The 26,897-nt window shown below is 49.8% G+C and overlaps 1 protein-coding gene across 2 annotated transcripts in view; it reads left to right on the forward strand.

Moving 5' to 3' along the window:
* The first annotated feature begins 212 nt into the window (after nucleotides 1-212).
* LOC141082329 (oocyte zinc finger protein XlCOF8.4-like) overlaps nucleotides 213-26,897 on the forward strand; it is a 65,830-nt gene continuing 39,145 nt past the window's right edge. For both annotated transcript variants that reach the window (XM_073566275.1, XM_073566276.1), the window contains exon 1: nucleotides 213-311. The gene's annotated coding sequence lies outside the window, so the exon portion shown is untranslated. The remainder of the gene's footprint in view (nucleotides 312-26,897) is intronic.

Consider the following 26,897-nt stretch of genomic DNA (forward strand, 5'->3'; position numbering starts at 1 on the left):
CCGTCTCCCTTCTGTCCTCTGCGGGGTGTCGCCGCTCCCTCCTCCGCGCTCTTCCCGGCTGACTGCTCCGCTCCTGTGCTGCGCGCTCTCCACACTGCTCTCCTGTCGCTCCACACAAGAGCGATGTGATACCGGAAGTGAGCCGCTTCTACTTCCGGTTACAGCTGTTAAAAAAAAAAAAAAAAAAAGTAGAGGCTAAATCCAAGTCGGCTTGGAGCTGTGCTGACGTCGTGCCCATGTGACCAGAAGGGGCGGGGCCTCCTCCTCCATGGAGCAGAGCAGCACACAGGAAGCTGCCGGTGTCATGGCAGGTAAGTGGATGTTCATGCACGAGCTGGAGGAGGGGTGATGTTGCTTGCATGGGGCTGCATGCTGGAGGAGGGTCTGCCTGGGGAGAAAGGGGTGATGTTGCTTACATGGGGCTGCATGTGCATGCTGGAGGGGGGTCTGCCTGGGAAGAAGGGGGTGATGCTTACATGGGGCTGCATGCTGGAGTTGGGTCTGCCTGGGGAGAAGGGGGCTTACATGGGGCTGCATGCTGGAGGAGGGTCTGCCTGGGGAGAAGGGGGTGATGCTTACATGGGGCTGCATGCTGGAGGAGGGTCTGCCTGGGAGAAGGGGGTGATGTTGCTTACATGGGGCTGCATGCTGGAGGAGGGTCTGCCTGGGGAGAAGGGGGTGATGTTGCTTACATGGGGCTGCATGCTGGAGGAGGGTCTGCCTGGGGAGAAGGGGGTAATGTTGCTTGCATGGGGCTGCATGCTGGAGGGGGGTCTGCCTGGGATGAAGGGGGTAATGTTGCTTGCATGTGGCTGCATGCTTTAGGGGGGTCTGCCTGGGATGAAGGGGGTGATGCTTACATGGGGCTGCATGCTGGAGGAGGGTCTGCCTGGGGAGAATGGGGTGATGATTACATGGGGCTGCATGCTGGAGGAGGGTCTGCCTGGGGAGAAGGGGGTGATGTTGCTTGCATGGGGCTGTGTGTGCATGCTGGAGGAGGGTCTGCCTGGGGAGAAGGGGGTGATGTTGCTTACATGGGGCTGCATGCTGGAGGAGGGTCTGCCTGGGGAGAAGGGGGTGATGTTGCTTACATGGGGCTGCATGCTGGAGGAGGGTCTGCCTGGGGAGAAGGGGGTAATGTTGCTTGCATGGGGCTGCATGCTGGAGGAGGGTCTGCCTGGGATGAAGGGGTGATGCTTACATGGGGCTGCATGCTGGAGGAGGGTCTGCCTGGGGAGAATGGGGTGATGCTTACATGGGGCTGCATGCTGGAGGAGGGTCTGCCTGGGGAGAAGGGGGTGATGTTGCTTGCATGGGGCTGTGTGCATGCTGGAAGAGGGTCTGCCTGGGGAGAAGGGGGTAATGTTGCTTGCATGGGGCTGCATGCTGGAGGGGGGTCTGCCTGGGATGAAGGGGGTAATGTTGCTTGCATGGGGCTGCATGCTTTAGGGGGGTCTGCCTGGGATGAAGGGGGTGATGCTTACATGGGGCTGCATGCTGGAGGAGGGTCTGCCTGGGGAGAATGGGGTGATGATTACATGGGGCTGCATGCTGGAGGAGGGTCTGCCTGGGGAGAAGGGGGTGATGTTGCTTACATGGGGCTGCATGCTGGAGGAGGGTCTGCCTGGGGAGAAGGGGGTGATGCTTACATGGGGCTGCATGCTGGAGGAGGGTCTGCCTGGGGAGAAGGGGGTGATGTTGCTTGCATGGGGCTGTGTGCATGCTGGAAGAGGGTCTGCCTGGGGAGAAGGGGGTAATGTTGCTTGCATGGGGCTGCATGCTGGAGGGGGGTCTGCCTGGGATGAAGGGGGTAATGTTGCTTGCATGGGGCTGCATGCTTTAGGGGGGTCTGCCTGGGATGAAGGGGGTGATGCTTACATGGGGCTGCATGCTGGAGGAGGGTCTGCCTGGGGAGAATGGGGTGATGATTACATGGGGCTGCATGCTGGAGGAGGGTCTGCCTGGGGAGAAGGGGGTGATGTTGCTTGCATGGGGCTGTGTGTGCATGCTGGAGGAGGGTCTGCCTGGGGAGAAGGGGGTGATGTTGCTTACATGGGGCTGCATGCTGGAGGAGGGTCTGCCTGGGGAGAAGGGGGTGATGTTGCTTACATGGGGCTGCATGCTGGAGGAGGGTCTGCCTGGGGAGAAGGGGGTAATGTTGCTTGCATGGGGCTGCATGCTGGAGGAGGGTCTGCCTGGGATGAAGGGGTGATGCTTACATGGGGCTGCATGCTGGAGGAGGGTCTGCCTGGGGAGAATGGGGTGATGCTTACATGGGGCTGCATGCTGGAGGAGGGTCTGCCTGGGGAGAAGGGGGTGATGTTGCTTGCATGGGGCTGTGTGCATGCTGGAAGAGGGTCTGCCTGGGGAGAAGGGGGTGATGCTTACATGGGGCTGCATGCTGGAGGAGGGTCTGCCTGGGGAGAAGGGGGTGATGTTGCTTACATGGGGCTGCATGCTGGAGGAGGGTCTGCCTGGGGAGAAGGGGGTGATGTTGCTTACATGGGGCTGCATGCTGGAGGAGGGTCTGCCTGGGGAGAAGGGGGTGATGTTGCTTGCATGGGGCTGCATGTTCATGCTGGAGGGGGGCTGCTTGGGGAGAAGGGGGTAATGTTGCTTGCATGGGGCTGCATGTTCATGCTGGAGGGGGGTCTGCCTAGGGAGAAGGGGGTGATGTTGCTTGCATGGGGCTGCGTGCTGGAGGGGGGGTCTGCCTGGGGAGAAGGGGGTGATGTTCCTTACCTGGGGCTGCATGTTCATGCTGGAGGGTGGTCTGCCTGGGGAGAAGGGGGTGATGCTTGCATGGGGCTGCGTGCGCATGCTGGAGGGGGGGACTGCCTAGGGAGAAGGGGGTGATGTTGCTTGCATGGGGCTGCATGTTCATGCTGGAGGGTGGTCTGCCTGGGAAGAAGGGGGTGATGTTGTTTGCATGGGGCTGCATGCTGGAGGAGGGTCTGCCTGGGATGAAGGGGGTGATGCTTACATGGGGCTGCATGCTGGAAGAGGGTCTGCCTGGGAAGAAGGGGGTGATGTTGCTTACATGGGGCTGCATGCTGGAGGAGGGTCTGCCTGGGAAGAAGGGGGTGATGTTGCTTACATGGGGATGCATGCTGGAGGAGGGTCTGCCTGGGAAGAAGGGGGTGATGTTGCTTGCATGGGGCCGCATGCTGGAGGGGGGGGTCTAGGGAGAAGGGGGTGATGTTGCTTGCATGGGGCTGCATGCTGGAGGGGGGGTCTGCCTGGGGAGAAGGGGGTGATGTTTGCATGGGGCTGCATGCTGGAGGAGGGTCTGCCTGGGAAGAAGGGGGTGATGTTGCTTGCATGGGGCTGTGTGTGCATGCTGGAGGGGGGGTCTGCCTGGGAAGAAGAGGGTGATGTTGCTTGCATGGGGCTGCATGCTGGAGGAGGGTCTGCCTGGGGAGAAGGGGGTGATGTTGCTTACATGGGGCTGCATGCTGGAGGAGGGTCTGCCTGGGGAGAAGGGGGTAATGTTGCTTGCATGGGGCTGCATGTTCATGCTGGAGGGGGGGTCTGCCTGGGGAGAAGGGGTTGATGTTGCTTGCATGGGTCTGCGTGTGCATGCTGGAGGGGGGGTCTGCCTGGGGAGAAGGGGGTGATGTTGTTTGCATGGGGCTGCATGCTGGAGGAGGGTCTGCCTGGGAAGAAGGGGGTCATGTTGCTTGCATGGGGCTGTGTGTGCATGCTGGAGGGGGGGTCTGCCTGGGAAGAAGAGGGTGATGTTGCTTGCATGGGGCTGCATGCTGGAGGAGGGTCTGCCTGGGGAGAAGGGGGTGATGCTTACATGGGGCTGCATGCTGGAGGAGGGTCTGCCTGGGAAGAAGGCGGTGATGTTGCTTGCATGGGGCTGCATGTGTATGCTGGAGGGTGGTCTGCCTGGGAAGAAGGGGGTGATGTTGCTTGCATGGGGCTGCATGCTGGAGGAGGGTCTGCCTGGGGAGAAGGGGTTGATGTTGCTTGCATGGGGCTGCATGCTGGAGGAGGGTCTGCCTGGGGAGAAGGGGGTGATGTTGCTTACATGGGGCTGCATGCTGGAGGAGGGTCTGCCTTGGGAGAAGGGGGTGATGTTGCTTGCATGGGGCTGCGTGTGCATGCTGGAGGGGGGTCTGCCTGGGAAGAAGGGGTGATGTTGCTTGCATGGGGCTGCATGTTCATGCTGGAGGGGGGGTCTGCCTGGGGAGAAGGGGTTGATGTTGCTTGCATGGGTCTGCGTGTGCATGCTGGAGGGGGGGTCTGCCTGGGGAGAAGGGGGTGATGTTGCTTGCATGGGGCTGCATGTTCATGCTGGAGGGGGGGTCTGCCTGGGGAGAAGGGGTTGATGTTGCTTGCATGGGGCTGTGTGTGCATGCTGGAGGGGGGGTCTGCCTGGGGAGAAGGGGGTGATGTTGCTTGCATGGGGCTGCATGTGCATGCTGGAGGGGGGGTCTGCCTGGGGAGAAGGGGGTGATGTTGCTTGCATGGGGCTGCGTGGCACAGTCACACGAAGGTCACCATGAGTTGATGGTCTAGTGGGATGGTGAATATTGGAGGCCGACGGACCAGGGGCCGCCAGCGTTGGGGGGCTGGTAGTTTTTTTTTTTTTTTCTCACTGAGTAGTAGTTTTTTCCACTGAGGCTTGATGGTGAGAGCCTCATCAGCTAGTGCTGCAGCTTCCTCCACAGTGGCTGGTCTCCTTTTATGCACCCATTCCCGCATCTCAGCGGGGCACTTGAAGTAAAACTGCTCTTTTAGGATGACTTGGAGGAAGGTCTCCCAAGTTAAGGCCTCCTCTCCCTCCAGCCAGCGATGACATATTTGTTTGAGTCTGTGGGCATACATCTTGAAGGACACTTCCTCATTACAGGCTAAAGTACGAAACTGGGTCCTGTAAGTGTCTGGGTCACAGCATAATGTTCTAGAATAGTCTGTTTAATCTCCGCATACTCACAGTTCCACCGAGGGTCCATAGCTCTATAGGCTCCGGCAGCTCCACCCTCTAAGAGCCCCACCAGATGTCGGACTCGCTCCCTTTCCGGGACTTCCATTAATCGACACTGATGCTCAATGTCACCTGAAGCCTCATTAAACGGCTTGAAGTTTTTTTGGGACACTCTGGAGAGTTCCCTCATGGTGGGTGCTGGGGTTGCAGTCTGTCTGGAGCTTCTAGCTGCTTCCACAGCGAGCTGCCTCTCCAGCAATGCCCTCTCTTGAGCTCTATGAATGGCCTCCCTCTTATCTTCTATGGTAGCCTCTTCTCCCAGCAATGCCGACTCCTCCTCGTACCACACAACCCACTGACTTTTTTGGGTATTTACCTCCGGCTGCAGCCTTTCCTCCGTTTGCTGTGGAGATCCTTCCTCAGCGTCATCTTGCAGGCGATCTCCTTCCAAAGCCTCAATCAGCTGCTCCTCGGAGAGTCCCTTGTAGCTGACTCCCAGTTCACGGGCCTTTGTTTGTAGGTTCACCGCAGTCCAGTTCTTGTACTCTGCGGTGCTGGTTCCAGATGTTGATGGGCCGTTGTCCTCCATTCCTTCTGCTCTGATCCCAGCGCTGCCAACCAATTTGTGATGGGGTATACGACAGAGCAAGAAGGGACAACAGGCCGAGGGACGATCCAATGAGATTTATTAAGGCAGGGAGCATACAACATCAAATATCCATAATGTCCTTGGAGTCCATGAGAAGTCCACAATAAGTCCACACAATGGAAACAAATCCGGGCACCTCACGATAGTCCTTGTGCCGGATACGATAACAATAATCCTTGCAATAGTCCACAGGATTCCACACAATCCCACGGACGTCACGAGCTGGCCTCAACTCAGTTCGTGACTCCTTCCACGTCCGCACTCAAATCACAACTGAACTTAAAACAAGAATGTATTGTCAGGGCTCCTGGGATCAGCCCATCTGAAGGGGGTAGGGGTCACACCTACTATTCAATGGTTTGATCCATCAGAAGATTCTAGAAATGTAAGGGCTCCTCTGAGTCTACAGGGTGTGTATTGTAGGTTATCTTCTGCTTAGGAAAACAATAGCCAAAGTTCCACTAGCTGTTGACACAAGCCTAAATTAGATTATGGTCCAGGTACATCACAAGACATTGCAAAGTATTGGGGGAAGGAAACATGGTTAACCAGAGAAACGTTAAATGACATATTATACAAAATACAGGACAGGGCAAAACTACAAATCATGACAATATTATTGCAGATACAGACTGTACGGGCTCCTGTCAGGTATATATTATTGTAGATATAGACTGTACGGGCTCCTGTCAGGTATATATTATTGTAGATATAGACTGTACGGGCTCCTGTCAGGTATATATTATTGTAGATAGACTGTACGGGCTCCTGTCAGGTATATATTATTGTAGATACAGACTGTACGGGCTCCTGTCAGGTATATATTATTGTAGATACAGACTGTATGGCTCCTGTCAGGTATATATTATTGTAGATACAGACTGTATGGCTCCTGTCAGGTATATATTATTGTAGATACAGACTGTATGGCTCCTGTCAGGTATATATTATTGTAGATACAGACTGTATGGCTCCTGTCAGGTATATATTATTGTAGATAGACTGTACGGACTCCTGTCAGGTATATATTATTGTAGATACAGACTGTATGGCTCCTGTCAGGTATATATTATTGTAGATACAGACTGTATGGCTCCTGTCAGGTATATATTATTGTAGATACAGACTGTATGGCTCCTGTCAGGTATATATTATTGTAGATATAGACTGTACGGTCTCCTGTCAGGTATATATTATTGTAGATATAGACTGTATGGCTCCTGTCAGGTATATATTATTGTAGATACAGACTGTATGGCTCCTGTCAGGTATATATTATTGTAGATATAGACTGTACGGGCTCCTGTCAGGTATATATTATTGTAGATATAGACTGTATGGCTCCTGTCAGGTATATATTATTGTAGATACAGACTGTATGGGCTCCTGTCAGGTATATATTATTGTAGATATAGACTGTATGGGCTCCTGTCAGGTATATATTATTGTAGATATAGACTGTACGGGCTCCTGTCAGGTATATATTATTGTAGATAGACTGTACGGACTCCTGTCAGGTATATATTATTGTAGATACAGACTGTATGGCTCCTGTCAGGTATATATTATTGTAGATACAGACTGTACGGGCTCTTGTCAGGTATATATTATTGTAGATACAGACTGTATGGCTCCTGTCAGGTATATATTATTGTAGATATAGACTGTACGGACTCCTGTCAGGTATATATTATTGTAGATACAGACTGTATGGCTCCTGTCAGGTATATATTATTGTAGATATAGACTGTATGGCTCCTGTCAGGTATATATTATTGTAGATACAGACTGTACGGGCTCCTGTCAGGTATATATTATTGTAGATATAGACTGTATGGGCTCCTGTCAGGTATATATTATTGTAGATACAGACTGTATGGGCTCCTGTCAGGTATATATTATTGTAGATATAGACTGTACGGGCTCCTGTCAGGTATATATTATTGTAGATATAGACTGTACGGGCTCCTGTCAGGTATATATTATTGTAGATATAGACTGTACGGGCTCCTGTCAGGTATATATTATTGTAGATATAGACTGTACGGGCTCCTGTCAGGCATATATTAGTGATGATTAGTGTTGAGCATTCCGATGCCGCAAGTATCGGGTATCGGCCAATATTAGCGGTATCGGAATTCCGATACTTAATTCCGATACTTTTGTCATATCGGATTCCGGAATCGGAATCGGAATAGGAAGTTCCCATCATGCTATGAGCCTGCTTGCTTTGATTAAGCCAATGGGAATCCTCCGAAGTGTGGGCACATCCTGTTAGGCATGTTAACTATTGGCATGGCTGTGATTGGCTGCCGAAATGATGTCATGATGCACTATAAAAGCCACCGCAGCCGCCATTTCTGGTCACTCTGCTGTGAATTCAGTTAGGGACAGGCTGCTGTAGAAGACTGTGAGGGACAGTTAGAAATAGCGATTCCACCAAACATCTAGTGCTTTACCCAGGCTACATAAACCACCACTGTAGCCTTCTTTGCCCTAGCAGCAGTGTTCACAGCTGTCTGCAAGGGCTGTGTGAGTGCAGCTCACGCTGTGGAGTGGGTCCTGCAGCCACGTCAGGCTGTAGGCCACCCAGTGTGATCACTGCTGCCTCATACATCTTTTATTTTTTGAGCTGCATTTTTTACATAATTTCAATCTAGTGTGCTTCCATCCGTATCCATATACGTTGGTTGCAAACACTAGTAGTAGACAGCGGAGCCTTTCTGCAGCCTTTCAGTGCTAGTGTCCACTTTGCTGCACTGTTCACGGCTGTCTGAGAGGTCTCTGACTGTGTGTGAGTGCAGCTCACGCTGAGTAGTGTGTCCTGCAGCTACGTCTGGCTGTAGGACGCTCAGCGTGCGTCAGTGCCTCACACATATTTTTATTTGAGTGCAGCTCATTTTTTCTTCTATTAGTGTGCATCCATCCGTCTCCATCTACGGTGGTTGCAAACACTATAAAGGAGTACACAGCGGAGCCTTTCTGCAGCCTGTCAGTGCCAGTGCCCACTTAGCTGCACTGTTGACGGCTGTCTGAGAGGCCTCTGACTGTGTGTGAGTGCAGCTCACGCTGAGTAGAGTGTCCTGCAGCTACGTCTGGTTGTAGGACGCTCAACGTGCGTCACTGCCTCACACATATTTGTCTTTGAGTGCAGCTCATTTTTTCTTCTCCTATTAGTGTGCATCCATCCGTATCCATCAACATTGGTTGGTTGCAAACACTATATAGGAGTAGATAGAGGAGCCTTTTTTTCTGGCTTGTGCCCTGCCGGCGCAGCCAGATTAGTATTACCCAATTTTTTTGGAGCCTCATCTTTTGCATTGTAGGTTACCTGCCTGCATTGTAATAGCTCCAAAAAGTTGGTGATACTATCAGTTTCAATTCTTTGTTCACATACTTTGAGTTTGTTTCCAACAAAGAAACCACAAAAAAAGTTCACCAAACACTACATTTTGAACTTGTGTAGGCCACATCAGCTCCTATTAAAGTCTAGTCCACACACACACACACTTCATAAAATTAGTGTTTCTTGTACCTGTAACCAGCTGTTCAGGAATAAGCACACTAAGGCCCCCCTTTGTACTTTTTTGCCTATCTTAAGCAGTCTTGCAAGATGAAGAAGGCAGGGAGTAAGGCGCGTGGGCGTGGGCGTGGAGTTTCAGCAGGGAGAGGACGTGGGGATTCTGCAGGGAGAGGACGTGGGGATTCTACAGGTAGAGGACGTGGGGATTCTGGGCCTGCTGCGGGCACCAGTGGATCAGCATCCCCCAGTTTTAGCAGGCAACAGTCCTTTATGCGCAGCTTTGTAGGACCTCAACGTACCCCACTGCTGCGGGAGGAACAAATTGAAGCCGTTGTCGGATGGATGGCAGCTAACGCATCGACTTCAATTACTTCCGCATCCTCTCAGGGTCAGAGCACCGAAGAGCAACCATCTGTCTCTTCACCACCTGCCAAAGTGCCCAGGCAGTCAGAGAGACATGGACAGGAGCCATCACAGTCTCTACTTCTGTTCTCGGAATCTGTTGGCTTGGAAAGAGGGGGCCAGCCAAGCAGCATTCCTGAATGTGAAGAAGAGGGAGTATGCAGTGATGCGCAACTTCTTTGTCCCTCTGAATCTGAAGAGGCGAGTGTGCCAGTGCCTATGGTCAGCACACCTCAGTACGCATCAGATGATGACGAGACTCAGTTGCCACTTTCTGGTGCGTACGGTGCTGGCGAGACAACCCCGGAGAAGCAGCTGTTTGAAGAGGGAAGGGAAGATGATGAGGTCCTTGACCCATCATGGCGTGAGCAACAGGAAGGTGGTGGGAGCAGCTCGGAGGAAGAGATTCCCCTACCGGCCAAAACAGGAGGCAGAGGGAGGGGGAAGACTTGGTTGCCTGTACCCTCCACTTCGGCACCCGTTAGGAGCATTCCTCCTTCCAAAGGCAAACCGGGCGCTCACAAGAGTTGCAGTGCGTGGTCCTTTTTTGACACAGTTGCAGATGACATTTGCTTTGTCAAATGCAAGCTGTGTCATCAGAGAGTCAAAAGAGGGAGAAATGTCAGCAACCTCAATACCACAAATATGTGGAAACATGTGCGCACCAAGCACGAGTTGGAGTTGCAGAGACACCCTGAAGACGTAGGCCAACGTACAGCACCACCTACCACCTCTTCAGTTCGTGTTGGGCCCTCTTCCTCCAGCTCACACACTGCTGGTTCGGCTTCCTCACAGGATCGCCAAGGAAGAACCTCTGCCACTGTTGTCCGGAGACCCTGTCAGATTCCACCCATAGCAGCACGTTCCCATCCATCACAGCCATCGGTAGCACAGGCATGGGATAAAAGGCGCCCTTACTCGGCAAACCATCCCCGAGCACAGTCTCTGAATGCTGGCATTGCCAAACTTCTGGCAGTTGAAATGCTGTCATTCAGGCTGGTGGACACTGACACCTTCCGGGACTTAATGGCATTGGCAGTCCCCCAATACAACGTGCCCAGCCGCTTTTATTTCAGCAGGCGAGCCGTCCCTGCCCTGCAGAAACATGTTGAGGGCAAAATAAAACATGCGCTACTAAACGCCGTTAGTAGCAAGGTCCACCTGACCACCGATGCGTGGACCAGTAACCATGGACAGGGACGATACCTTTCCCTCACTGCCCACTGGGTCAATGTTGTGGAGCCGGGTACGGATCTGGAGAGTGGAGCTGTACTTGTTCTTCCAACGCCACGGATTGCAGGACTCCAGTCTGTACACATAGACTCCTCCTCCTACTCAAGTTCCTCAGAAACAGCAGAGCAGGAGCCTGTTACGACCGATATGAGCACAGCCGTGGCCAAACGTCAACAGGCTGTACTCAAATTAATTTCTTTGGGGAATCGAAGCCACACAGCGCAGGAGCTCTGGAATGCTATCAAGCTGGAGAGCGATGTGTGGTTTGGGCCAGTGAATCTCCAGCCGGGCTTGGTAGTGTGTGACAATGGCCGAAATCTGGTGGCAGCTCTTGGCCTAGGCAACCTCACACACATCCCATGTCTGGCACATGTTCTTAACTTGGTCGTGCAGAGCTTTCTGAGGGACTATCCGGATCTTGCTGCACTGTTGCACAAGGTCCGCATAGAGTGCGCTCACTTGCGACGTTCCAGCACGGCAAGATCGCGCCTCGCTGCTCTGCAGCGACGATTTGGCATTCCGGAACATCGCATCATATGTGACCTACCCACCCGGTGGAATTCAACGTTACATATGTTGGAGCGGTTGTGTGAGCAGCAGGCAGCAGTCATGGAGTACCAGCTGCATCAGGCGCAAACAAGTCGCACTGTGCGCCGTTCACACTTCAGCACCATTGAGTGGGCCTCTATGAAGGACATCTGCCTCGTTTTGCGTGCCTTCGATGAATCCACGCGGATGGCGAGTGCAGATGATGCACTAGTCAGCATGACTGTCCCCCTTATCTGCCTGCTTCAACAAACACTGCAAGCACTAAGGGATGAGGTTTCAGAAGAGGTGGAGGATGAGGAGTCCCAAATGCCATCTGCTTCTGGACAGTCTGCGCTACGTGTTTCCTCACAAAGGCCTAGTCAGGGGACACTTTGTGAGGAGGATGAGGAGGAGTCGATGGAGGAGGAAGACATCTCTCCAGAGGAGGGAGGTACACAAACCTCTACTCAGTATGTACAGCGAGGGTGGGGTGATGCAGAGCAGGCCGAGGTCACGCCTCAAACAGGGGACAGCGGTTCTTTGGCAGTTGGGAGTCTGCAGCACATGGTTGATTTCATGCTGCAGTGCCTGAGAAACGACCGCCGCATCGCCCACATTCTCGTCTCAGCTGATTATTGGGTGTACACCCTCCTAGATCCTCGCTACCGGGACAGCGTACAAAGGCTCATACCAACGTTGAACCGGGAGCGTAAAATGCGGGAGTACGAAGAGTCACTGGTGCAGTCCATAATGTTTTCCATTCCACCCGACAGCATTGTTGCTAGTGCTTTACAAAGCAGCTCTGTGCGTCGAGGCAGTGGAGGAAACTCTGCACAAAGAGGGAGCAGAGGCAGCGCCGCAGCACAAGGCAAGACCACTGTGGCCCAAATGTGGCAAAGTTTTGTGTGTCCACCACAATTGTCTACACCATCAGCGACGCCTCGAGTCAGCAGGAGGCAACGCTTCCGTCAGATGGTGTCAGACTACATGTCTTGCCCTGTCGCTGTACTCCCAGATGGCTCTTCCCCCTTCAAGTTTTGGGTCTCTAAGCTGGATACATGGCCAGAGCTTAGCCAGTATGCATTGGAGGTGCTGGCTTGCCCTGCTGCCAGTGTATTATCGGAACGTGTCTTTAGTGCCGCAGGTGGTGTACTAACAGACCGTCGCACGCGACTATCTTCCGATAATGTTGACCGGCTGACTTTTCTGAAAATGAACAAGGCCTGGATCTCCAAAGACTTTGCCATTCCTCTTACAGACTAAATTAGTGGTTGGCAACTGTATCCAGGTCTGCTGGTGTGTTCATTTTTCTACCACCTGAACTATAATCCCTTTGCTTCAACACAGCCAGTTGTCGCTCAGATGTGTCGTCTGCACAGAGAAACACACTAGCTCCTGTGTTAGTGGGGTTCAGTAATGCCAGCTGATCCCCTGCTGTGTGGACGGCAAAGTCACCAGCTCCATCAACATTCAAACCACTACTGATTTTTAACCGTGCCCAACTTAGGTCTCTGGCTCCACTGTCTCTACTATTTCCCCTGACCTCCAACCCCGCCATCTACATCTCTGAAGTGGCGTCAGCACAATCTACACTTGTTCCTGTGTTCCTGTGGCTCAGTCCCATCAGTTTATCCCCTGATGTGTGTCCGGCAAGGTCTCCTGCTCTGTCCACATTCCCATAACCAGTAGTGGGAATGAGGACAGAGCTGGCGAACTTGCCGGACAAACATCAGGGGATCAACTGACGGGACTGAGCACCAGTAACACAGGAACAAGTGTAGATTGTGCTGACGCCACTTCAGAGATGTAGCTGGCGGGGTTGGAGGCCAGGGTAAATAGTAGAGACAGTGGAGCCAGAGGCCTAAGTGGAGCATGGTTAGAATCAGTAGTAGTCCACAACCTCCATAAAAACCGCTGCCCATTGGCCTCTGCATGCGGCATGCGTAATCCTGGGCTCCAACAGCTTCAGTTGGTGTTCAGAAGTGTCGTCTCCACAGAGCCAAACACCTTCGTTAGAGTGTTAGTGGGGTTCAGCACTGCCAGCTGTTCCCCTGCTGTGGAGATGGCAAGTCTCCTGCTGCCTTCACCTGCCAAAATCCAGTAGGCCCCAGCCTGCTCCTCGCCTAATCCTGGGCTCCAACAGCGTCAGTTGGTGTTCAGAAGTGTCGTCTCCACAGAGCCAAACACCTTCGTTAGAGTGTTAGTGGGGTTCAGCACTGCCAGCTGTTCCCCTGCTGTGGAGATGGCAAGTCTCCTGCTGCCTTCACGTGCCAAAATCCAGTAGGCCCCAGCCTGCTCCTCGCCTAATCCTGGGCTCCAACAGCGTCAGTTGGTGTTCAGAAGTGTCGTCTCCACAGAGCCAAACACCTTCGTTAGAGTGTTAGTGGGGTTCAGCACTGCCAGCTGTTCCCCTGCTGTGGAGATGGCAAGTCTCCTGCTGCCTTCACGTGCCAAAATCCAGTAGGCCACAGCCTGCTCCTCGCCTAATCCTGGGCTCCAACAGCGTCAGTTGGTGTTCAGAAGTGTCGTCTCCACAGAGCCAAACACATTCGTTCAAGTGTTAGTGGGGTTCATCATTGCCAGCTGATCCCCTGCTGTGGAGATGGCAGTCTCTCCTGCTGTCTCCGCATTACAAAGACAGTAGGCCTCTGCCTACACCCTCCTATTTTCTGGGCTTCAACACAGCCAGTTGTAGTTCGGAAGTGCCGTCCACACGGAAAGAGATACTTGCTCCCGTGTCTCAGTGGGGTTCAGTAACGTCAGCTGATCCCCTGCTGTGTGGATGGCAGTCTCTCCTGCTGTCACCTCAATCAAAATACAGTAGGCCTCTGCCTACACCCTCCTATTTCCTGGGCTTCAACACAGCCAGTTGTAGTTCGGAAGTGCCGTCCACACGGAAAGAGATACTTGCTCCCGTGTCTCAGTGGGGTTCAGTAACGTCAGCTGATCCCCTGCTGTATGGATGGCAGTCTCTCCTGCTGTCACCTCAATCAAAATACAGTAGGCCTCTGCCTACACCCTCCTATTTCCTGGGCTTCAACACAGCCAGTTGTAGTTCGGAAGTGCCGTCCACACGGAAAGAGATACTTGCTCCCGTGTCTCAGTGGGGTTCAGTAACGTCAGCTGATCCCCTGCTGTGTGGATGGCAGTCTCTCCTGCTGTCACCTCAATCAAAAGACAGTAGGCCTCTGCCTACACCCTCCTATTTCCTGGGCTTCAACACAGCCAGTTGTAGTTCGGAAGTGCCGTCCACACGGAAAGAGATACTTGCTCCCGTGTCTCAGTGGGGTTCAGTAACGTCAGCTGATCCCCTGCTGTGTGGATGGCAGTCTCTCCTGCTGTCACCTCAATCAAAATACAGTAGGCCTCTGCCTACACCCTCCTAATTCCTGGGCTTCAACACAGCCAGTTGTAGTTCGGAAGTGCCGTCCACACGGAAAGAGATACTTGCTCCCGTGTCTCAGTGGGGTTCAGTAACGTCAGCTGATCCCCTGCTGTGTGGATGGCAGTCTCTCCTGCTGTAAACTCATTCAAAATACAGTAGGCCTCTGCCTACACCCTCCTATTTCCTGGGCTTCAACACAGCCAGTTGTAGTTCGGAAGTGCCGTCCACACGGAAAGAGATACTTGCTCCCGTGTCTCAGTGGGGTTCAGTAACGTCAGCTGATCCCCTGCTGTGTGGATGGCAGTCTCTCCTGCTGTAAACTCATTCAAAATACAGTAGGCCTCTGCCTACACCCTCCTATTTCCTGGGCTTCAACACAGCCAGTTGTAGTTCGGAAGTGCCGTCCACACGGAAAGAGATACTTGCTCCCGTGTCTCAGTGGGGTTCAGTAACGTCAGCTGATCCCCTGCTGTGTGGATGGCAGTCTCTCCTGCTGTCACCTCAATCAAAATACAGTAGGCCTCTGCCTACACCCTCCTATTTCCTGGGCTTCAACACAGCCAGTTGTAGTTCGGAAGTGCCGTCCACACGGAAAGAGATACTTGCTCCCGTGTCTCAGTGGGGTTCAGTAACGTCAGCTGATCCCCTGCTGTGTGGATGGCAGTCTCTCCTGCTGTCACCTCAATCAAAAGACAGTAGGCCTCTGCCTACACCCTCCTATTTCCTGGGCTTCAACACAGCCAGTTGTAGTTCGGAAGTGCCGTCCACACGGAAAGAGATACTTGCTCCCGTGTCTCAGTGGGGTTCAGTAATGTCAGCTGATCCCCTGCTGTGTGGATGGCAAAGTCTCCTGCTGCCTACACAGTCGTACCACTACTGATTTTTAACCGTGCTCCAATTAGGCCTGTGGCTCCACTGTCTCTCGTATTTCCCCTGTCCTCCAACCCTGCCAGTTACAGCTCCGAAGTGGCGTCTGCACAATCCACACTTGTTCCTGTGTTACAGGTGTTCAGTCCGGTCAGTTAATCCCCTGATGTGTGTCCGGCAATGTCGCCTGCTCTGTCCACATTCCCATTATGGGAATGTGGACAGAGCAGGCGACATTGCCGGACACACATCAGGGGATTAACTGACCGGACTGAACACCTGTAACACAGGAACAAGTGTGGATTGTGCAGACGCCACTTCGGAGCTGTAACTGGCAGGGTTGGAGGACAGGGGAAATACGAAAATCAGTGAAGCCACAGGCCTAAGTGGAGCTTGGTTCAAATTAGTAGTCTACAACCGATCTTAAAATTTCTTCAATGCAGCCTCAGCCTGCTCCATGCTTGTCCCTGGGCTTCAACACAGCCAGTTGTTGCTCGGAAGTGCCGTCTTCACAGAGTAAAACACTAGCTCCTGTGTTTGTGGGGTTCAGTAACGTCAGCTGTTCCCCTGCTGTTTTGATGGCAATCTGTCCTGCTGCCTCCCAATTGACAGCACATCAGGCCTCAGCCTGCTAAGTGCTTGTCCTGGGCTCCAACATCGCCAGTTGCTGCTCATAACTGACTTTGGCACGGGTACTCCCTCCTGCCCAGCTTGGTTCCAGCCCTGCCTGCTGTTTCCGGGAAGTGTCAATGTCAGTTTGCCACCCCAAGTTGCCATGTCGTGTTGCGGTTGGGTTAGCCGAGGCTAGGGTGCCAGCAGTTTAGGTGCTTCCTATGTGGACTGCGGGTTCTGGTAAGAAAGGTTTGTTCCATAGTGCCAGTAGGACAAGCACCCCCTGTAGGACTGTGTGATTCGGTAACTGCGGCCAGCTTGCGGCATGCCAACTTTGCTTTTCAGGGGTAACTTCTGATACCCCTCCGGGTGCCAGTACCGTCAGCTGGTTCAAGAGGACAAAGAACAGGAAGACAACCACCAAGATGCAGAACAACAAGAGAGAGAAGACAAAGAAGCATAAAAAAAACAAAGCAGAAGAACATTAAGCATAAGACTAATACTCTGAGCAAATGATATTATCTTATTTATAAGCAGAAGAAGACTAAGCAGTGTATGGGGGTGAGTCCGTTCCTCCTCGTGGTGCCCCTGGAAAAGGCCTGCTGCTGCAGGCCAAACTGAACGCGGACAAATCCTGTTGTAAATCTTTTGTGACAGGCAGAACGGAAGGTGTAAACTTCTAACTTTTCTAGATAACAACTACAGGAATGCCTGACACAAACAAGAATATGATGAAGAAGAATAGGAAGAAGATGAATAAGCTGAATATGTAGAATAATAATTGTTGAATATGAAGAATATGAAGAATGGAAGAATAAGAATAAGAAGAATAAGAAGAATAAGATCTTTGTAACTCCTAACATCTTTAAAAAAAAAGTTTAATTCCTGCTATTCCATTTGATTGGGCTAAACCTCTATGGCTTTAATGTCTCCTCCACCTCCCACAATACATTCTACATTATTCTTAGTTGTTTTTCTTCATGTAGAATTAACCTACAAGGAAAGAAAGGGTTTTTTTTAATTCCGATATTTTGGCCCCATTGACTTGCATTGGTTCCCGGTATCGGAATCGGCGATACCGATACTTTTTTTAAAGATCGGCCGATCCATTCCGATCCGATATTTTCAAGTATCGGCTGGTATCGCTCAACTCTAGTGATGATATCAGACTGTGTGGGCTCCTGTCAGGTATATATTATTGTAGATATAGACTGTATGGGCTCCTGTCAGGTATATATTATTGTAGATACAGACTGTACGGGCTCCTGTCAGGTATATATTATTGTAGATACAGACTGTATGGGCTCCTGTCAGGTATATATTATTGTAGATATAGACTGTATGGCTCCTGTCAGGTATATATTATTGTAGATACAGACTGTACGGGCTCCTGACAGGTATATATTATTGTAGATATAGACTGTACGGGCTCCTGTCAGGTATATATTATTGTAGATACAGACTGTATGGGCTCCTGTCAGGTATATATTATTGTAGATATAGACTGTACGGGCTCCTGTCAGGTATATATTATTGTAGATATAGACTGTACGGGCTCCTGTCAGGTATATATTATTGTAGATATAGACTGTATGGGCTCCTGTCAGGTATATATTAGTGATGATATCAGAATGTATGGGCCTGTCAGGTATATATTATTGTAGATACAGACTGTACGGGCTCCTGTCAGGTATATATTATTGTAGATACAGACTGTACGGACTCCTGTCAGGTATATATTATTGTAGATATAGACTGTACAGGCTCCTGTCAGGTATATATTATTGTAGATACAGACTGTACGGGCTCCTGTCAGGTATATATTATTGTAGGTACAGACTGTACGGGCTCCTGTCAGGTATATATTATTGTAGATACAGACTGTACGGGCTCCTGTCAGGTATATTGTAGATACAGACTGTACGGGCTCCTGTCAGGTATATATTATTGTAGATATAGACTGTATGGGCTCCTGTCAGGTATATATTAGTGATGATATCAGAATGTATGGGCCTGTCAGGTGTATAGTTGTGCTCAAAAGTTTACATAGCCTGGCAGAATTATTGCTTTCTTGGCCTTTTTTCAGAGAATATGAACGATAAAGTCTTGATGTTTTCTCCACTCATGGTTAGTGTTTGGGTGAAGCCATTTATTGTCATACTACTGTGTTTTCTCTTTTTTTAAGTATGACAACCCAAAACATCCAAATTACCCTGATCATAGTTTACATACCGCATTTTTTGTAATACCATGTATAGCCCCCTCTAATATCAATTGACTGCTTGAAGTCGTTTGTGGTAGTTATGGATAAGGTTCTTTATTTTCTCAGATGGTAAAGCTGACCACTCTGACCACCAAAAGGTTTTGATGTAATCATTCATATTCTCTGAAAAAAGGCCAAGAAAGCAAAAGTTCTACGGCGGTATGTAAACTTTTGAGCACAATTGTATCAGTGATGACATCGGAATGGAGTATAAAGAGAGAAAAAAAACTCTGCATCACCATTAAAAAATAGAAATAAACTAAAAACTTTATTCAAAACATTAAAATAGAGAGAAAGAGAGAGAGATCCGGCACCCAGAAAGAATTTCGGGTTAAATCAGTGTCTGGAGGATCCGCCAGAGAAAAAAAACGTTGCAAGCTCCGTTTTGAAATCTTTGAGGATGGTGACGGACAGCAACTTTTGGCGGATCCGCAAAAAAAACGGATGCAACGGACGCCAATCCGTCAATAATGGAAGTCAATGGTGAAAAAAACGGATCCTCAAAAGAAAATTGCGGATCCGTTTTTTTCAAAACCTGGCGGATTGTGACTGATTGTAAAAAACTGAAGTGTGAAAGAGGCCTAACAGCTCTGTCAGTGATCTCCCGCCCACACTGAAAAAATATTGGAACATTTGTTAATAGTGAGCTGTACTGCAGGTTGTGAGTTCAGAAGCAGAGGATATAAGTACAGAGATGCATTGCTATGTACTATGTATCTCTATGTTCCTATATTGTACAGTTGAAGAAAATATTTTTTTCATATAAAATAAACTTTAAAAAATGCCAATTTCAATAACCTTTTCATCCCCCCAGTATTTTTTATCTTTAATGACCAGACCACTCCTGGGAAGTTTCACCACTGTACCATGTTTTCTCCATTTGTGGATAATGGGTCTCAAGGTGGTTCGCTGGAATATCAAAGCTTTAGAAATGGCTTTATAACCTTCTCCAGACTGATAGATCTGAATTACTTTCCATCTCATTTGTTCATGCATTTCTTCGGATCGCAGCATGATGTCTACTTTTTGAGGATCTTTTTGTCTACTTCACTTTGTCAGGCAGGTCCTATTTAAGTGATTTTTTGATTGAGGATAGGTGTGGCAGTAATCAGGCCTGGGTAGGGCTACGGAAACTGAACTTTGCTTTTCGAAGATGTGACAAACCACAGTTAAAAAAAAAAAAAAAGTAGGGGGCAATAACTTTCACACAGGGCCCTGTATTTTCTTCCCAATAAATAATAAAGACCTTCATTTACAAATTGAATTTTGTTTACTTGTGCTGTCAAATATTTTAATTTGTTTGTTACTCTGAAACATTTAAGTATGACAAACATGCAAGAGAGTAAAAAACCAGGAGGGGTGGGCAAAAAGTATTTCACATCACTGTACACTACCGGGCCACACAGATCTTTATATGAAGATCTCCTGTATATACAGTAATGACCACCTACAAGTAATGACTTAACCCCTTCCCGACCAGTGGCAGCGTATGCGTCATGAAAGTCGGTGCCAATCCGACCAATGACGCATATGCTGTGTCATGGATTTAAAGTCCCCCTGCGGGTCGGGTGCCCGGGGTCAATGAAAGGTCACCCAACCCGCAGATACAGGGGGCTTTGTACTTCACCGGGGGGGTGGCTTCGCCCCCACGTGGCTACGATCGCTCTGATTGGCTGTTAAAAGTGAAACAGCCAATCAGCGATAGTAATATTTCATCAATGAAATTTGATGAAATATTACAAACCAGCCATGGCCGATGCTGCAGTAGCATCGAACATGGCTGAAGACACCAATCTGACCCCCCCACACGGTTAACGGGGTTGATCTGCCCCCCGCCGCTGAATGACAGTAGCGATCGGCTGCCGCTGTCATCATCTGCTCCCCCCACCTTCCGATCACCTCCCCTCCCACCCCCTGGTACCTTTCCAAGTGCTGCTCCCGGTGTCCCGCGGTCCCAGATCATGGGCACTGCCATCTTAGAAAATGGCAGGCGCATGCGCAGTGCGCCCACCAGAATCTGCGGCTGCAGATTTCATTCATTCATTTTGATCACTGTGACAAACTTTAACAGCGATCAAAGTAAATAAACCCCCCCTTTATCACCCCCATAGGTAGCCACATATAATGAAATAAAGAACATATTTTTATTTTTCCATTATGGTTAGGGTTGAAATTAGGGTTAGGGTGCAACTAGAGTTTCAGATGGAATTTGTGTTAGAATTAGGGTTAGGGGTGTTTTGGGGTTAGGGTTGGGATTAGGGGTGTGTTGGGGTTAGGGTTGTGGTTAGGGGTGTATTGGGATTAGGGTTGGAGTTAGAATTGAGTGGTTTCCACTATTTAGGCACATCACAGGGGGTCTCCAAACACGTCATGGTGCCACCATTGATTCCAGCCAATTTTGCTTTCCAAAAGTCAAACGGTGCTCACCCCCTTCCAGGCCCCGACGTGTGTCCAAACGGTGGTTTACCCCAACATATGGGGTATCAGCGTACTCAGGACAAATTGCACAACAACTTTGGGGGGCTAATTTCTCCTATTACCCTTAGGAAAATAAAAAGTAGCGTGCTAAAAAATCATTTTTGATTAAAAAAAGATTATTTTCACTGCTGTTATAAACTTTTGTAAAGCACTTTGGGTTTCAAAGTGATCACTAGACATCTAGATACGTTCTTTAAGGGGTCTAGTTTCCAAAATGGTGTTACTTGTAGGGGGTTTTCACTGTTTAGGCACACAGGGGCTCTCCAAACGTGACATGGCGTCCAATAACGATTGGAGCTACCGTAATTTTCCATTCAAAAAGTCAAATGGAGCTCCTTCCCTTCTATGCACCGAAACAGTGGTTTATGACCACATATGAGGTATCCGTGCACTCAGGAGAAATTGCCCCAAAAATTTTAGGATCCATTTTATCCTGTTGCCCATGTGAAAATGAAAAAACTGAGGCTAAAGGAAAATTTTTGTGAAAAAAAGTAATTTTTTTTAAGGATCAATTTGTGAAGCACCTGGGGGTTCAAAGTGGTCACTATGCATCTAGATAAGTTCCTTGGGGGGGTCTAGTTTCCAAAATGGGGTCAGTTGTGGGGAGCTCCAATGTTTAGGCACACAGGGGCTCTCCAAACACGACATGGCAACCGCTAAATATTCCAGCATATTTTCCATTCAAAAAGTCAAATGGCGCTCCATCCCTTCTGAGCCCTGCTGTGCACCCAAAAAAGTATCCATGTACTCAGATATTGCCCAACAAATTTTAGGATCCATTTTATCCTGTTGCCCATGTGAAAATAAAAAAAAAAAAAATTGATGCTAAAATTTTTGTTGGAAAAATTAAAATGTCCATTTTTTCCTTCCACGTTGGTTTAGTTCCTGTGACGCACCTGAAGGGTTACTAATCTTCCTGAATGTAGTTTTGAGTAGCTTGAGGGGTGCAGTTTTTAGAATGGTGTCACTTTTGGGTGTTTTCTGCCATATAGACCCCTCAAAGTGACTTCAAATGTGAGGTGGTCCCTAAAAAAATTTTTTTTTTTTTTTGTAAATTTTGTTGTAAAAATGAGAAATCACTGGTCAACTTTTAACCCTTTTAACTTCCTAACAAAAAAAAAATTTGTTTCCAAAATTGTGCTGATGTAAAGTAGACATGTGGGAAATGTTATAGTCTCTGGTTTAACAGAATAAAAATTCAAAATTTGAAAATTGCAAAATTTGCCAAATTTCTGATTTTATCACAAATAAACGCAAAAATTATCGACCTAAATTTACCACTAACATGAAGCTAAATATGTCACGAAAAAATAATCTCAGAATCGCTAGGATCTGTTGGAAGTGTTCCAGAGTTATTACCTCATAAAGGGACACTGGTCATAATTGCAAAAAATGGCCTGGTCATTAAGGTCAAAATAGGCTTGGTCATGAAGGGGTTAAAATACAATGACCAACTTTCTACTCTGCTTTCTGTGCCACTTTGAGGCATGGCAGGCACAACGTAGGAATGTTCTCCCATGTGGTCTGATGTCTGGCGGGTACAGTCTCGAAACGTCCTCACGTGTTGTCTGAGGCACGGTCTCAAAACGTCCTCACTAGAGTTGAGCGAAACGGGTCGAAAAAATTCAAAAGTCGCCGACTTTTGGCAAAGTCGGGTTTCATGAAACGAAACCCGACCCTAGGATGAGGTCGGCCACGAGGTCGGCGACTTACGCGCCAAAGTCGCGTTTCAAAAGTTTGTTTTGCGCTCTTTTTCAGCCAATCAGGATCCACGGACACTGTGGGCAACGTGATGACCTAGGCACGGGTCACCACCATCTTTCAGAAGGGCATGCAAGTGATTGGCTTGCTTTGGTGGGCGTCACAGGGGGTATAAAAGGGCGTGCACGCCGACCGCCATCTTACTTCTGCCGATCTTAGTATAGGGAGAGGTTGCTGCTGATTCTGTAGGGAGAGCGTTAGGCAGGGAAGAAGACAAAAAAACTGCTTCTGCTGCTAGCGATTTGGCCTGCACAACACACAAGTCACTGTGTGTGCAGTGCAAGGGGAGGCTATATAGTGGTGTATCAGTGGTGTTGGTTGTTGGGCTGCCTTTTAAGGCTTCCTGACACGCTGGCATTGCTGTTTACCCACTGCTCCGCAAACTGCTTTTTTAAAAGCAATCCAATCTCCCTTATCCTCTAGTCACTTTTGTCACAGCTGTGCCATCGAGCGTGTCACATAGCGCTCAGATATCAGTGGGCCTCACACAATCCACAAGTGTCCAGTGTCCAAAAGTGTGCGCAGAGATTCAAAATCTCCATTATCCTCTCGTCACTTTGGTCACAGGCAGCTGTGCCATCGAGCGTGTCACATAGCGCTCAGATATCAGTGGGCCTCACACAATCCACAAGTGTCCAGTGTCCAAAAGTGTGCGCAGAGATTCAAAATCTCCATTATCCTCTCGTCACTTTGGTCACAGGCAGCTGTGCCATCGAGCGTGTCACATAGCGCTCAGATATCAGTGGGCCTCACACAATCCACAAGTGTCCAGTGTCCAAAAGTGTGCGCAGAGATTCAAAATCTCCATTATCCTCTCGTCACTTTGGTCACAGGCAGCTGTGCCATCGAGCATGTCACATAGCGCTCAGATATCAGTGGGCCTCACACAATCCAAAAGTGTCCACTGTCCACAAGTGTGTGCAGAAATTCTAAATCTCCCCTGTCCTATAGACACCTTGTACCTTGTTTTACATTACTATATAGTTTGTTGGATTTTGTCTACATTTCTACCAAAAATGAGGAAGGCTGGTGGAAGAGGCCGTGGAATTGGGCGGGGGTTGGCAGCTGGTAATGATGGTGTTGGTGGTGGATCTGATGGTAGTGGCAAGAGCAAAATAGGACCGAATGCAGGAGGTGCTGACCCTGTGTCATCGTCTGTCTACATAAGGCCTCGAACGCTTAGTTTTCTAGGAGTTGGCAAACCGCTTTTAAAGGCAGAGCATCAGGAAAAAGTTTTGTCTTACATTGCTGACTCAGCCTCCAGCTCTATCGCCTCCTCTTCTTCAGTTGTAAAAAGTAAAAGCACTGAGTCGTCATTGGAGGCTCATGTTCATGAACCACACCTTTCCTTGTGTCCTTCACCCCAACCAAGATTGAAGGATGACGCAGGCCATACTGCTGTTTTCACATACCATGCCTGGATTATCAAGTCAAATGGTGAATTACCCAGGCCAAGATGAATCTGACATGGAGTGCACTGATGCACAGCCGCTGATGGATGATTCTGCTGGTACATTCACTCAGAGCACTACATTGTCCTCGCAGTGTACAGAGCCAGATTTTGACCCTGATGAGACTCAGGTGCCCCTTCCCGCACACTATACCACCATACACGGTGACACAGAGAAAGGTGCACATGACATAGAAGAGGAGGTGATGGATGACCCAGTTGTTGACCCAGATTGGCATCCATTGGGGGAAGAGAGTGCTGCTTCCAATAGCTCAGATGAGGAGCATCCACAGCAGACATCGACATCACAACAGCTGTTATCTGGCAGGCCCGGAGCACTCCAAAGACAGGTTCCAAACATCAAAAGAGTTGCTGGACAGCTTGTCCAGAGGGTCAAAAGATCACAGCGTGCTAGGCCGCAAAATGTCTGCCAAAGTAGGAAGAGTGCAGTGTGGCACTTTTTTGAACAAAATCCTCATGATCAGGCCAAGGTTATCTGTAAGAAGTGCGAAAAGACCTTTAGCCAAGGGAAAAATCTGAAAAATTTGAATACCAGTTGCATGCTTAGACATTTAACCAGCATGCACTTGCAAGCGTGGACACAACACCAAACCTCAAGTGCCACATGTGCAACTGATCACAACGAAGGTAGTCAGCAACGCTACATTGTTTCCTCCACTGTAAGCCCACCGGTTAGCACAGCAGCAAATGTTGAGGTGTCGTTGCAAGGCCACAGCAGTCAGGGAATCCCACTGTTATATCAACGAAAGACTGATTCTAGGCCATCAGAAAGAACACCAACTCCATCACCATCATCAACCCTCTCTCAGTCTGCCCTGTCCACCGCTACTTCCACCATATGCAGCTCTCAAGTCCAGCTCACCCTCCCAGACACTATGAGTAGGTCAAGAAAGTACTCAGTCTCTCATCCGCGTACACTGGGTTTGAACGCCCACATTGCCAAACTAATCTCGTTTGAGATGATGCCCTTTCGGTTGGTGGAAAGCACAGCTTTCCGCGAACTCATGGCCTATGGAGTACCACGCTATGACCTACCCAGTCGCCACTTCTCTCGCAAAGCCATCCCAGCCCTCCACCATCATGTGAAAGACCGCATTGTCCATGCACTCAAGCAGTCAGTGAGCGGAAAGGTGCACCTCACAACTGATGCATGGTCCAGTCGGCATGGCCAGGGCCGTTACGTGTCCATCACTGCACACTGGGTTAATGTGGTGGATGCAGGGTCCACAGGGGACAGCGGTGGTGTGACAGTGCTGCCTAGCCCACGGTATAGGAAACAGTTGGCTGTAGGCGTTCGACCCTCCTCCAGAAGCGAAAGCTCGTCCACAGAGCGCAGTCGTACGAGCACTCCATCTGCAGCTGCCACTGTTGCACACGATGTGTCCCCCTATCGAGCAGCTAGTGGAAAGTGTCAGCAGGTTGTGTTGCAGATGATGTGTGTCTGTCGCCCAAACACCGCCGAGGTGCTGGCCGAGTACTTGAAGCGACAAACTGAGTCATGGCTGGGTAGTGTACATCTTGAGGCAGGCAAGGTAGTTAGTGATAACGGGCGTAATTTTGTGGCAGCCATAGACCTTTCAAAACTCAGCCACATACCTTGCTTGGCTCACACCTTGAACCTGGTGGTGCAGTGCTTCCTCAAAAATTATCCGGAGTTAACAGCCCTGCTCCAGAAGGTGCGAAGACTGCGCGCACATCCGCCGGTCGCCTGTACACTCCGTTCGTATGCAGAAGCTGCAGCGATTGCTCCACCTTCCCAACCACCGCCTCATTATCGACATTGCAACAAGGTGGAACTCCACCCTGCACATGGTGGAGCGGCTGTGCGAGCAGAGGCAGGCCATAATGCATTTGTGGGAGGATACACGGCCAGGCACTTTGAGAGCAGACATGGAGTTGACAGGTGTGCAGTGGTCGAAGCTGAAAGACCTTTGTAAAGTCCTTCAGTGTTTTGAGGAATGCACACGGCTGGTAAGCGCAGATGACGCCATCCTAAGCATGAGCATCCCACTTATGCGTCTGCTCATGCAAACTTTGACGCACCTTAAGGAGCAGGCGTCTGCAGCCAATGTTGATGAGGAGGAAGAGGAGGAGGGAATCCTTGATGACATTCAGCCATTGTCTGCTCAGGGACCTCTCCTGGACGAGGTGGAGGAAGAAGAGGAGGAGGAGGAGGATGGGGATGATTACTTAGGGGAGGAGGATGCATCTCGTGGGGCAAGTGAAAATGTTGGCGTGGCAAGGTCTGGTACAGGGTTTGTGCGTGACTGGAGGGATGTGGATTTGCCAGAAAGTGCTCCTCCACCCAGCACTCGCAGTGCATCATTGACACCGGGAACATTGGCCCACATGTCAGATTATGCCTTGCGGATCCTAAAAAGGGACCCCCGCATTGCCAAAATGATGAACGATGACGACTACTGGTTGGCCAGCATCCTGGATCCACGCTATAAAGGCAAATTACAAAACATCATGCCACAGGAGAACCTTGACCTAATATTGGCTAATAAACAAGCAACTCTGGTAAATCGGTTGCTTGAGGCATTCCCAGCACACAGCAGCGGTGATGGTTCTCACACGAGCCGTACGGGCCGGGGGCAGCTTGGCAGAGGTGTTCGTGGTGCACACAGCAGAAGTGGCGTTGGAGACAGGGGTTTCATGACAATGTTGTGGACTGATTTTTCAAATACCGCTCACACAACTGGTAATACTGCATCGATGGAAAGTGACAGGAGACAGCAGTTGTCAACTATGGTTACAAACTACTTTTCCTCCCATATCGATGTTCT

The sequence above is a fragment of the Dendrobates tinctorius genome, unplaced genomic scaffold (genome assembly GCF_039654945.1).
Source record: "Dendrobates tinctorius isolate UK_male_01 unplaced genomic scaffold, ASM3965494v1 ptg000017l, whole genome shotgun sequence".
NCBI lineage: Eukaryota > Metazoa > Chordata > Amphibia > Anura > Dendrobatidae > Dendrobates > Dendrobates tinctorius.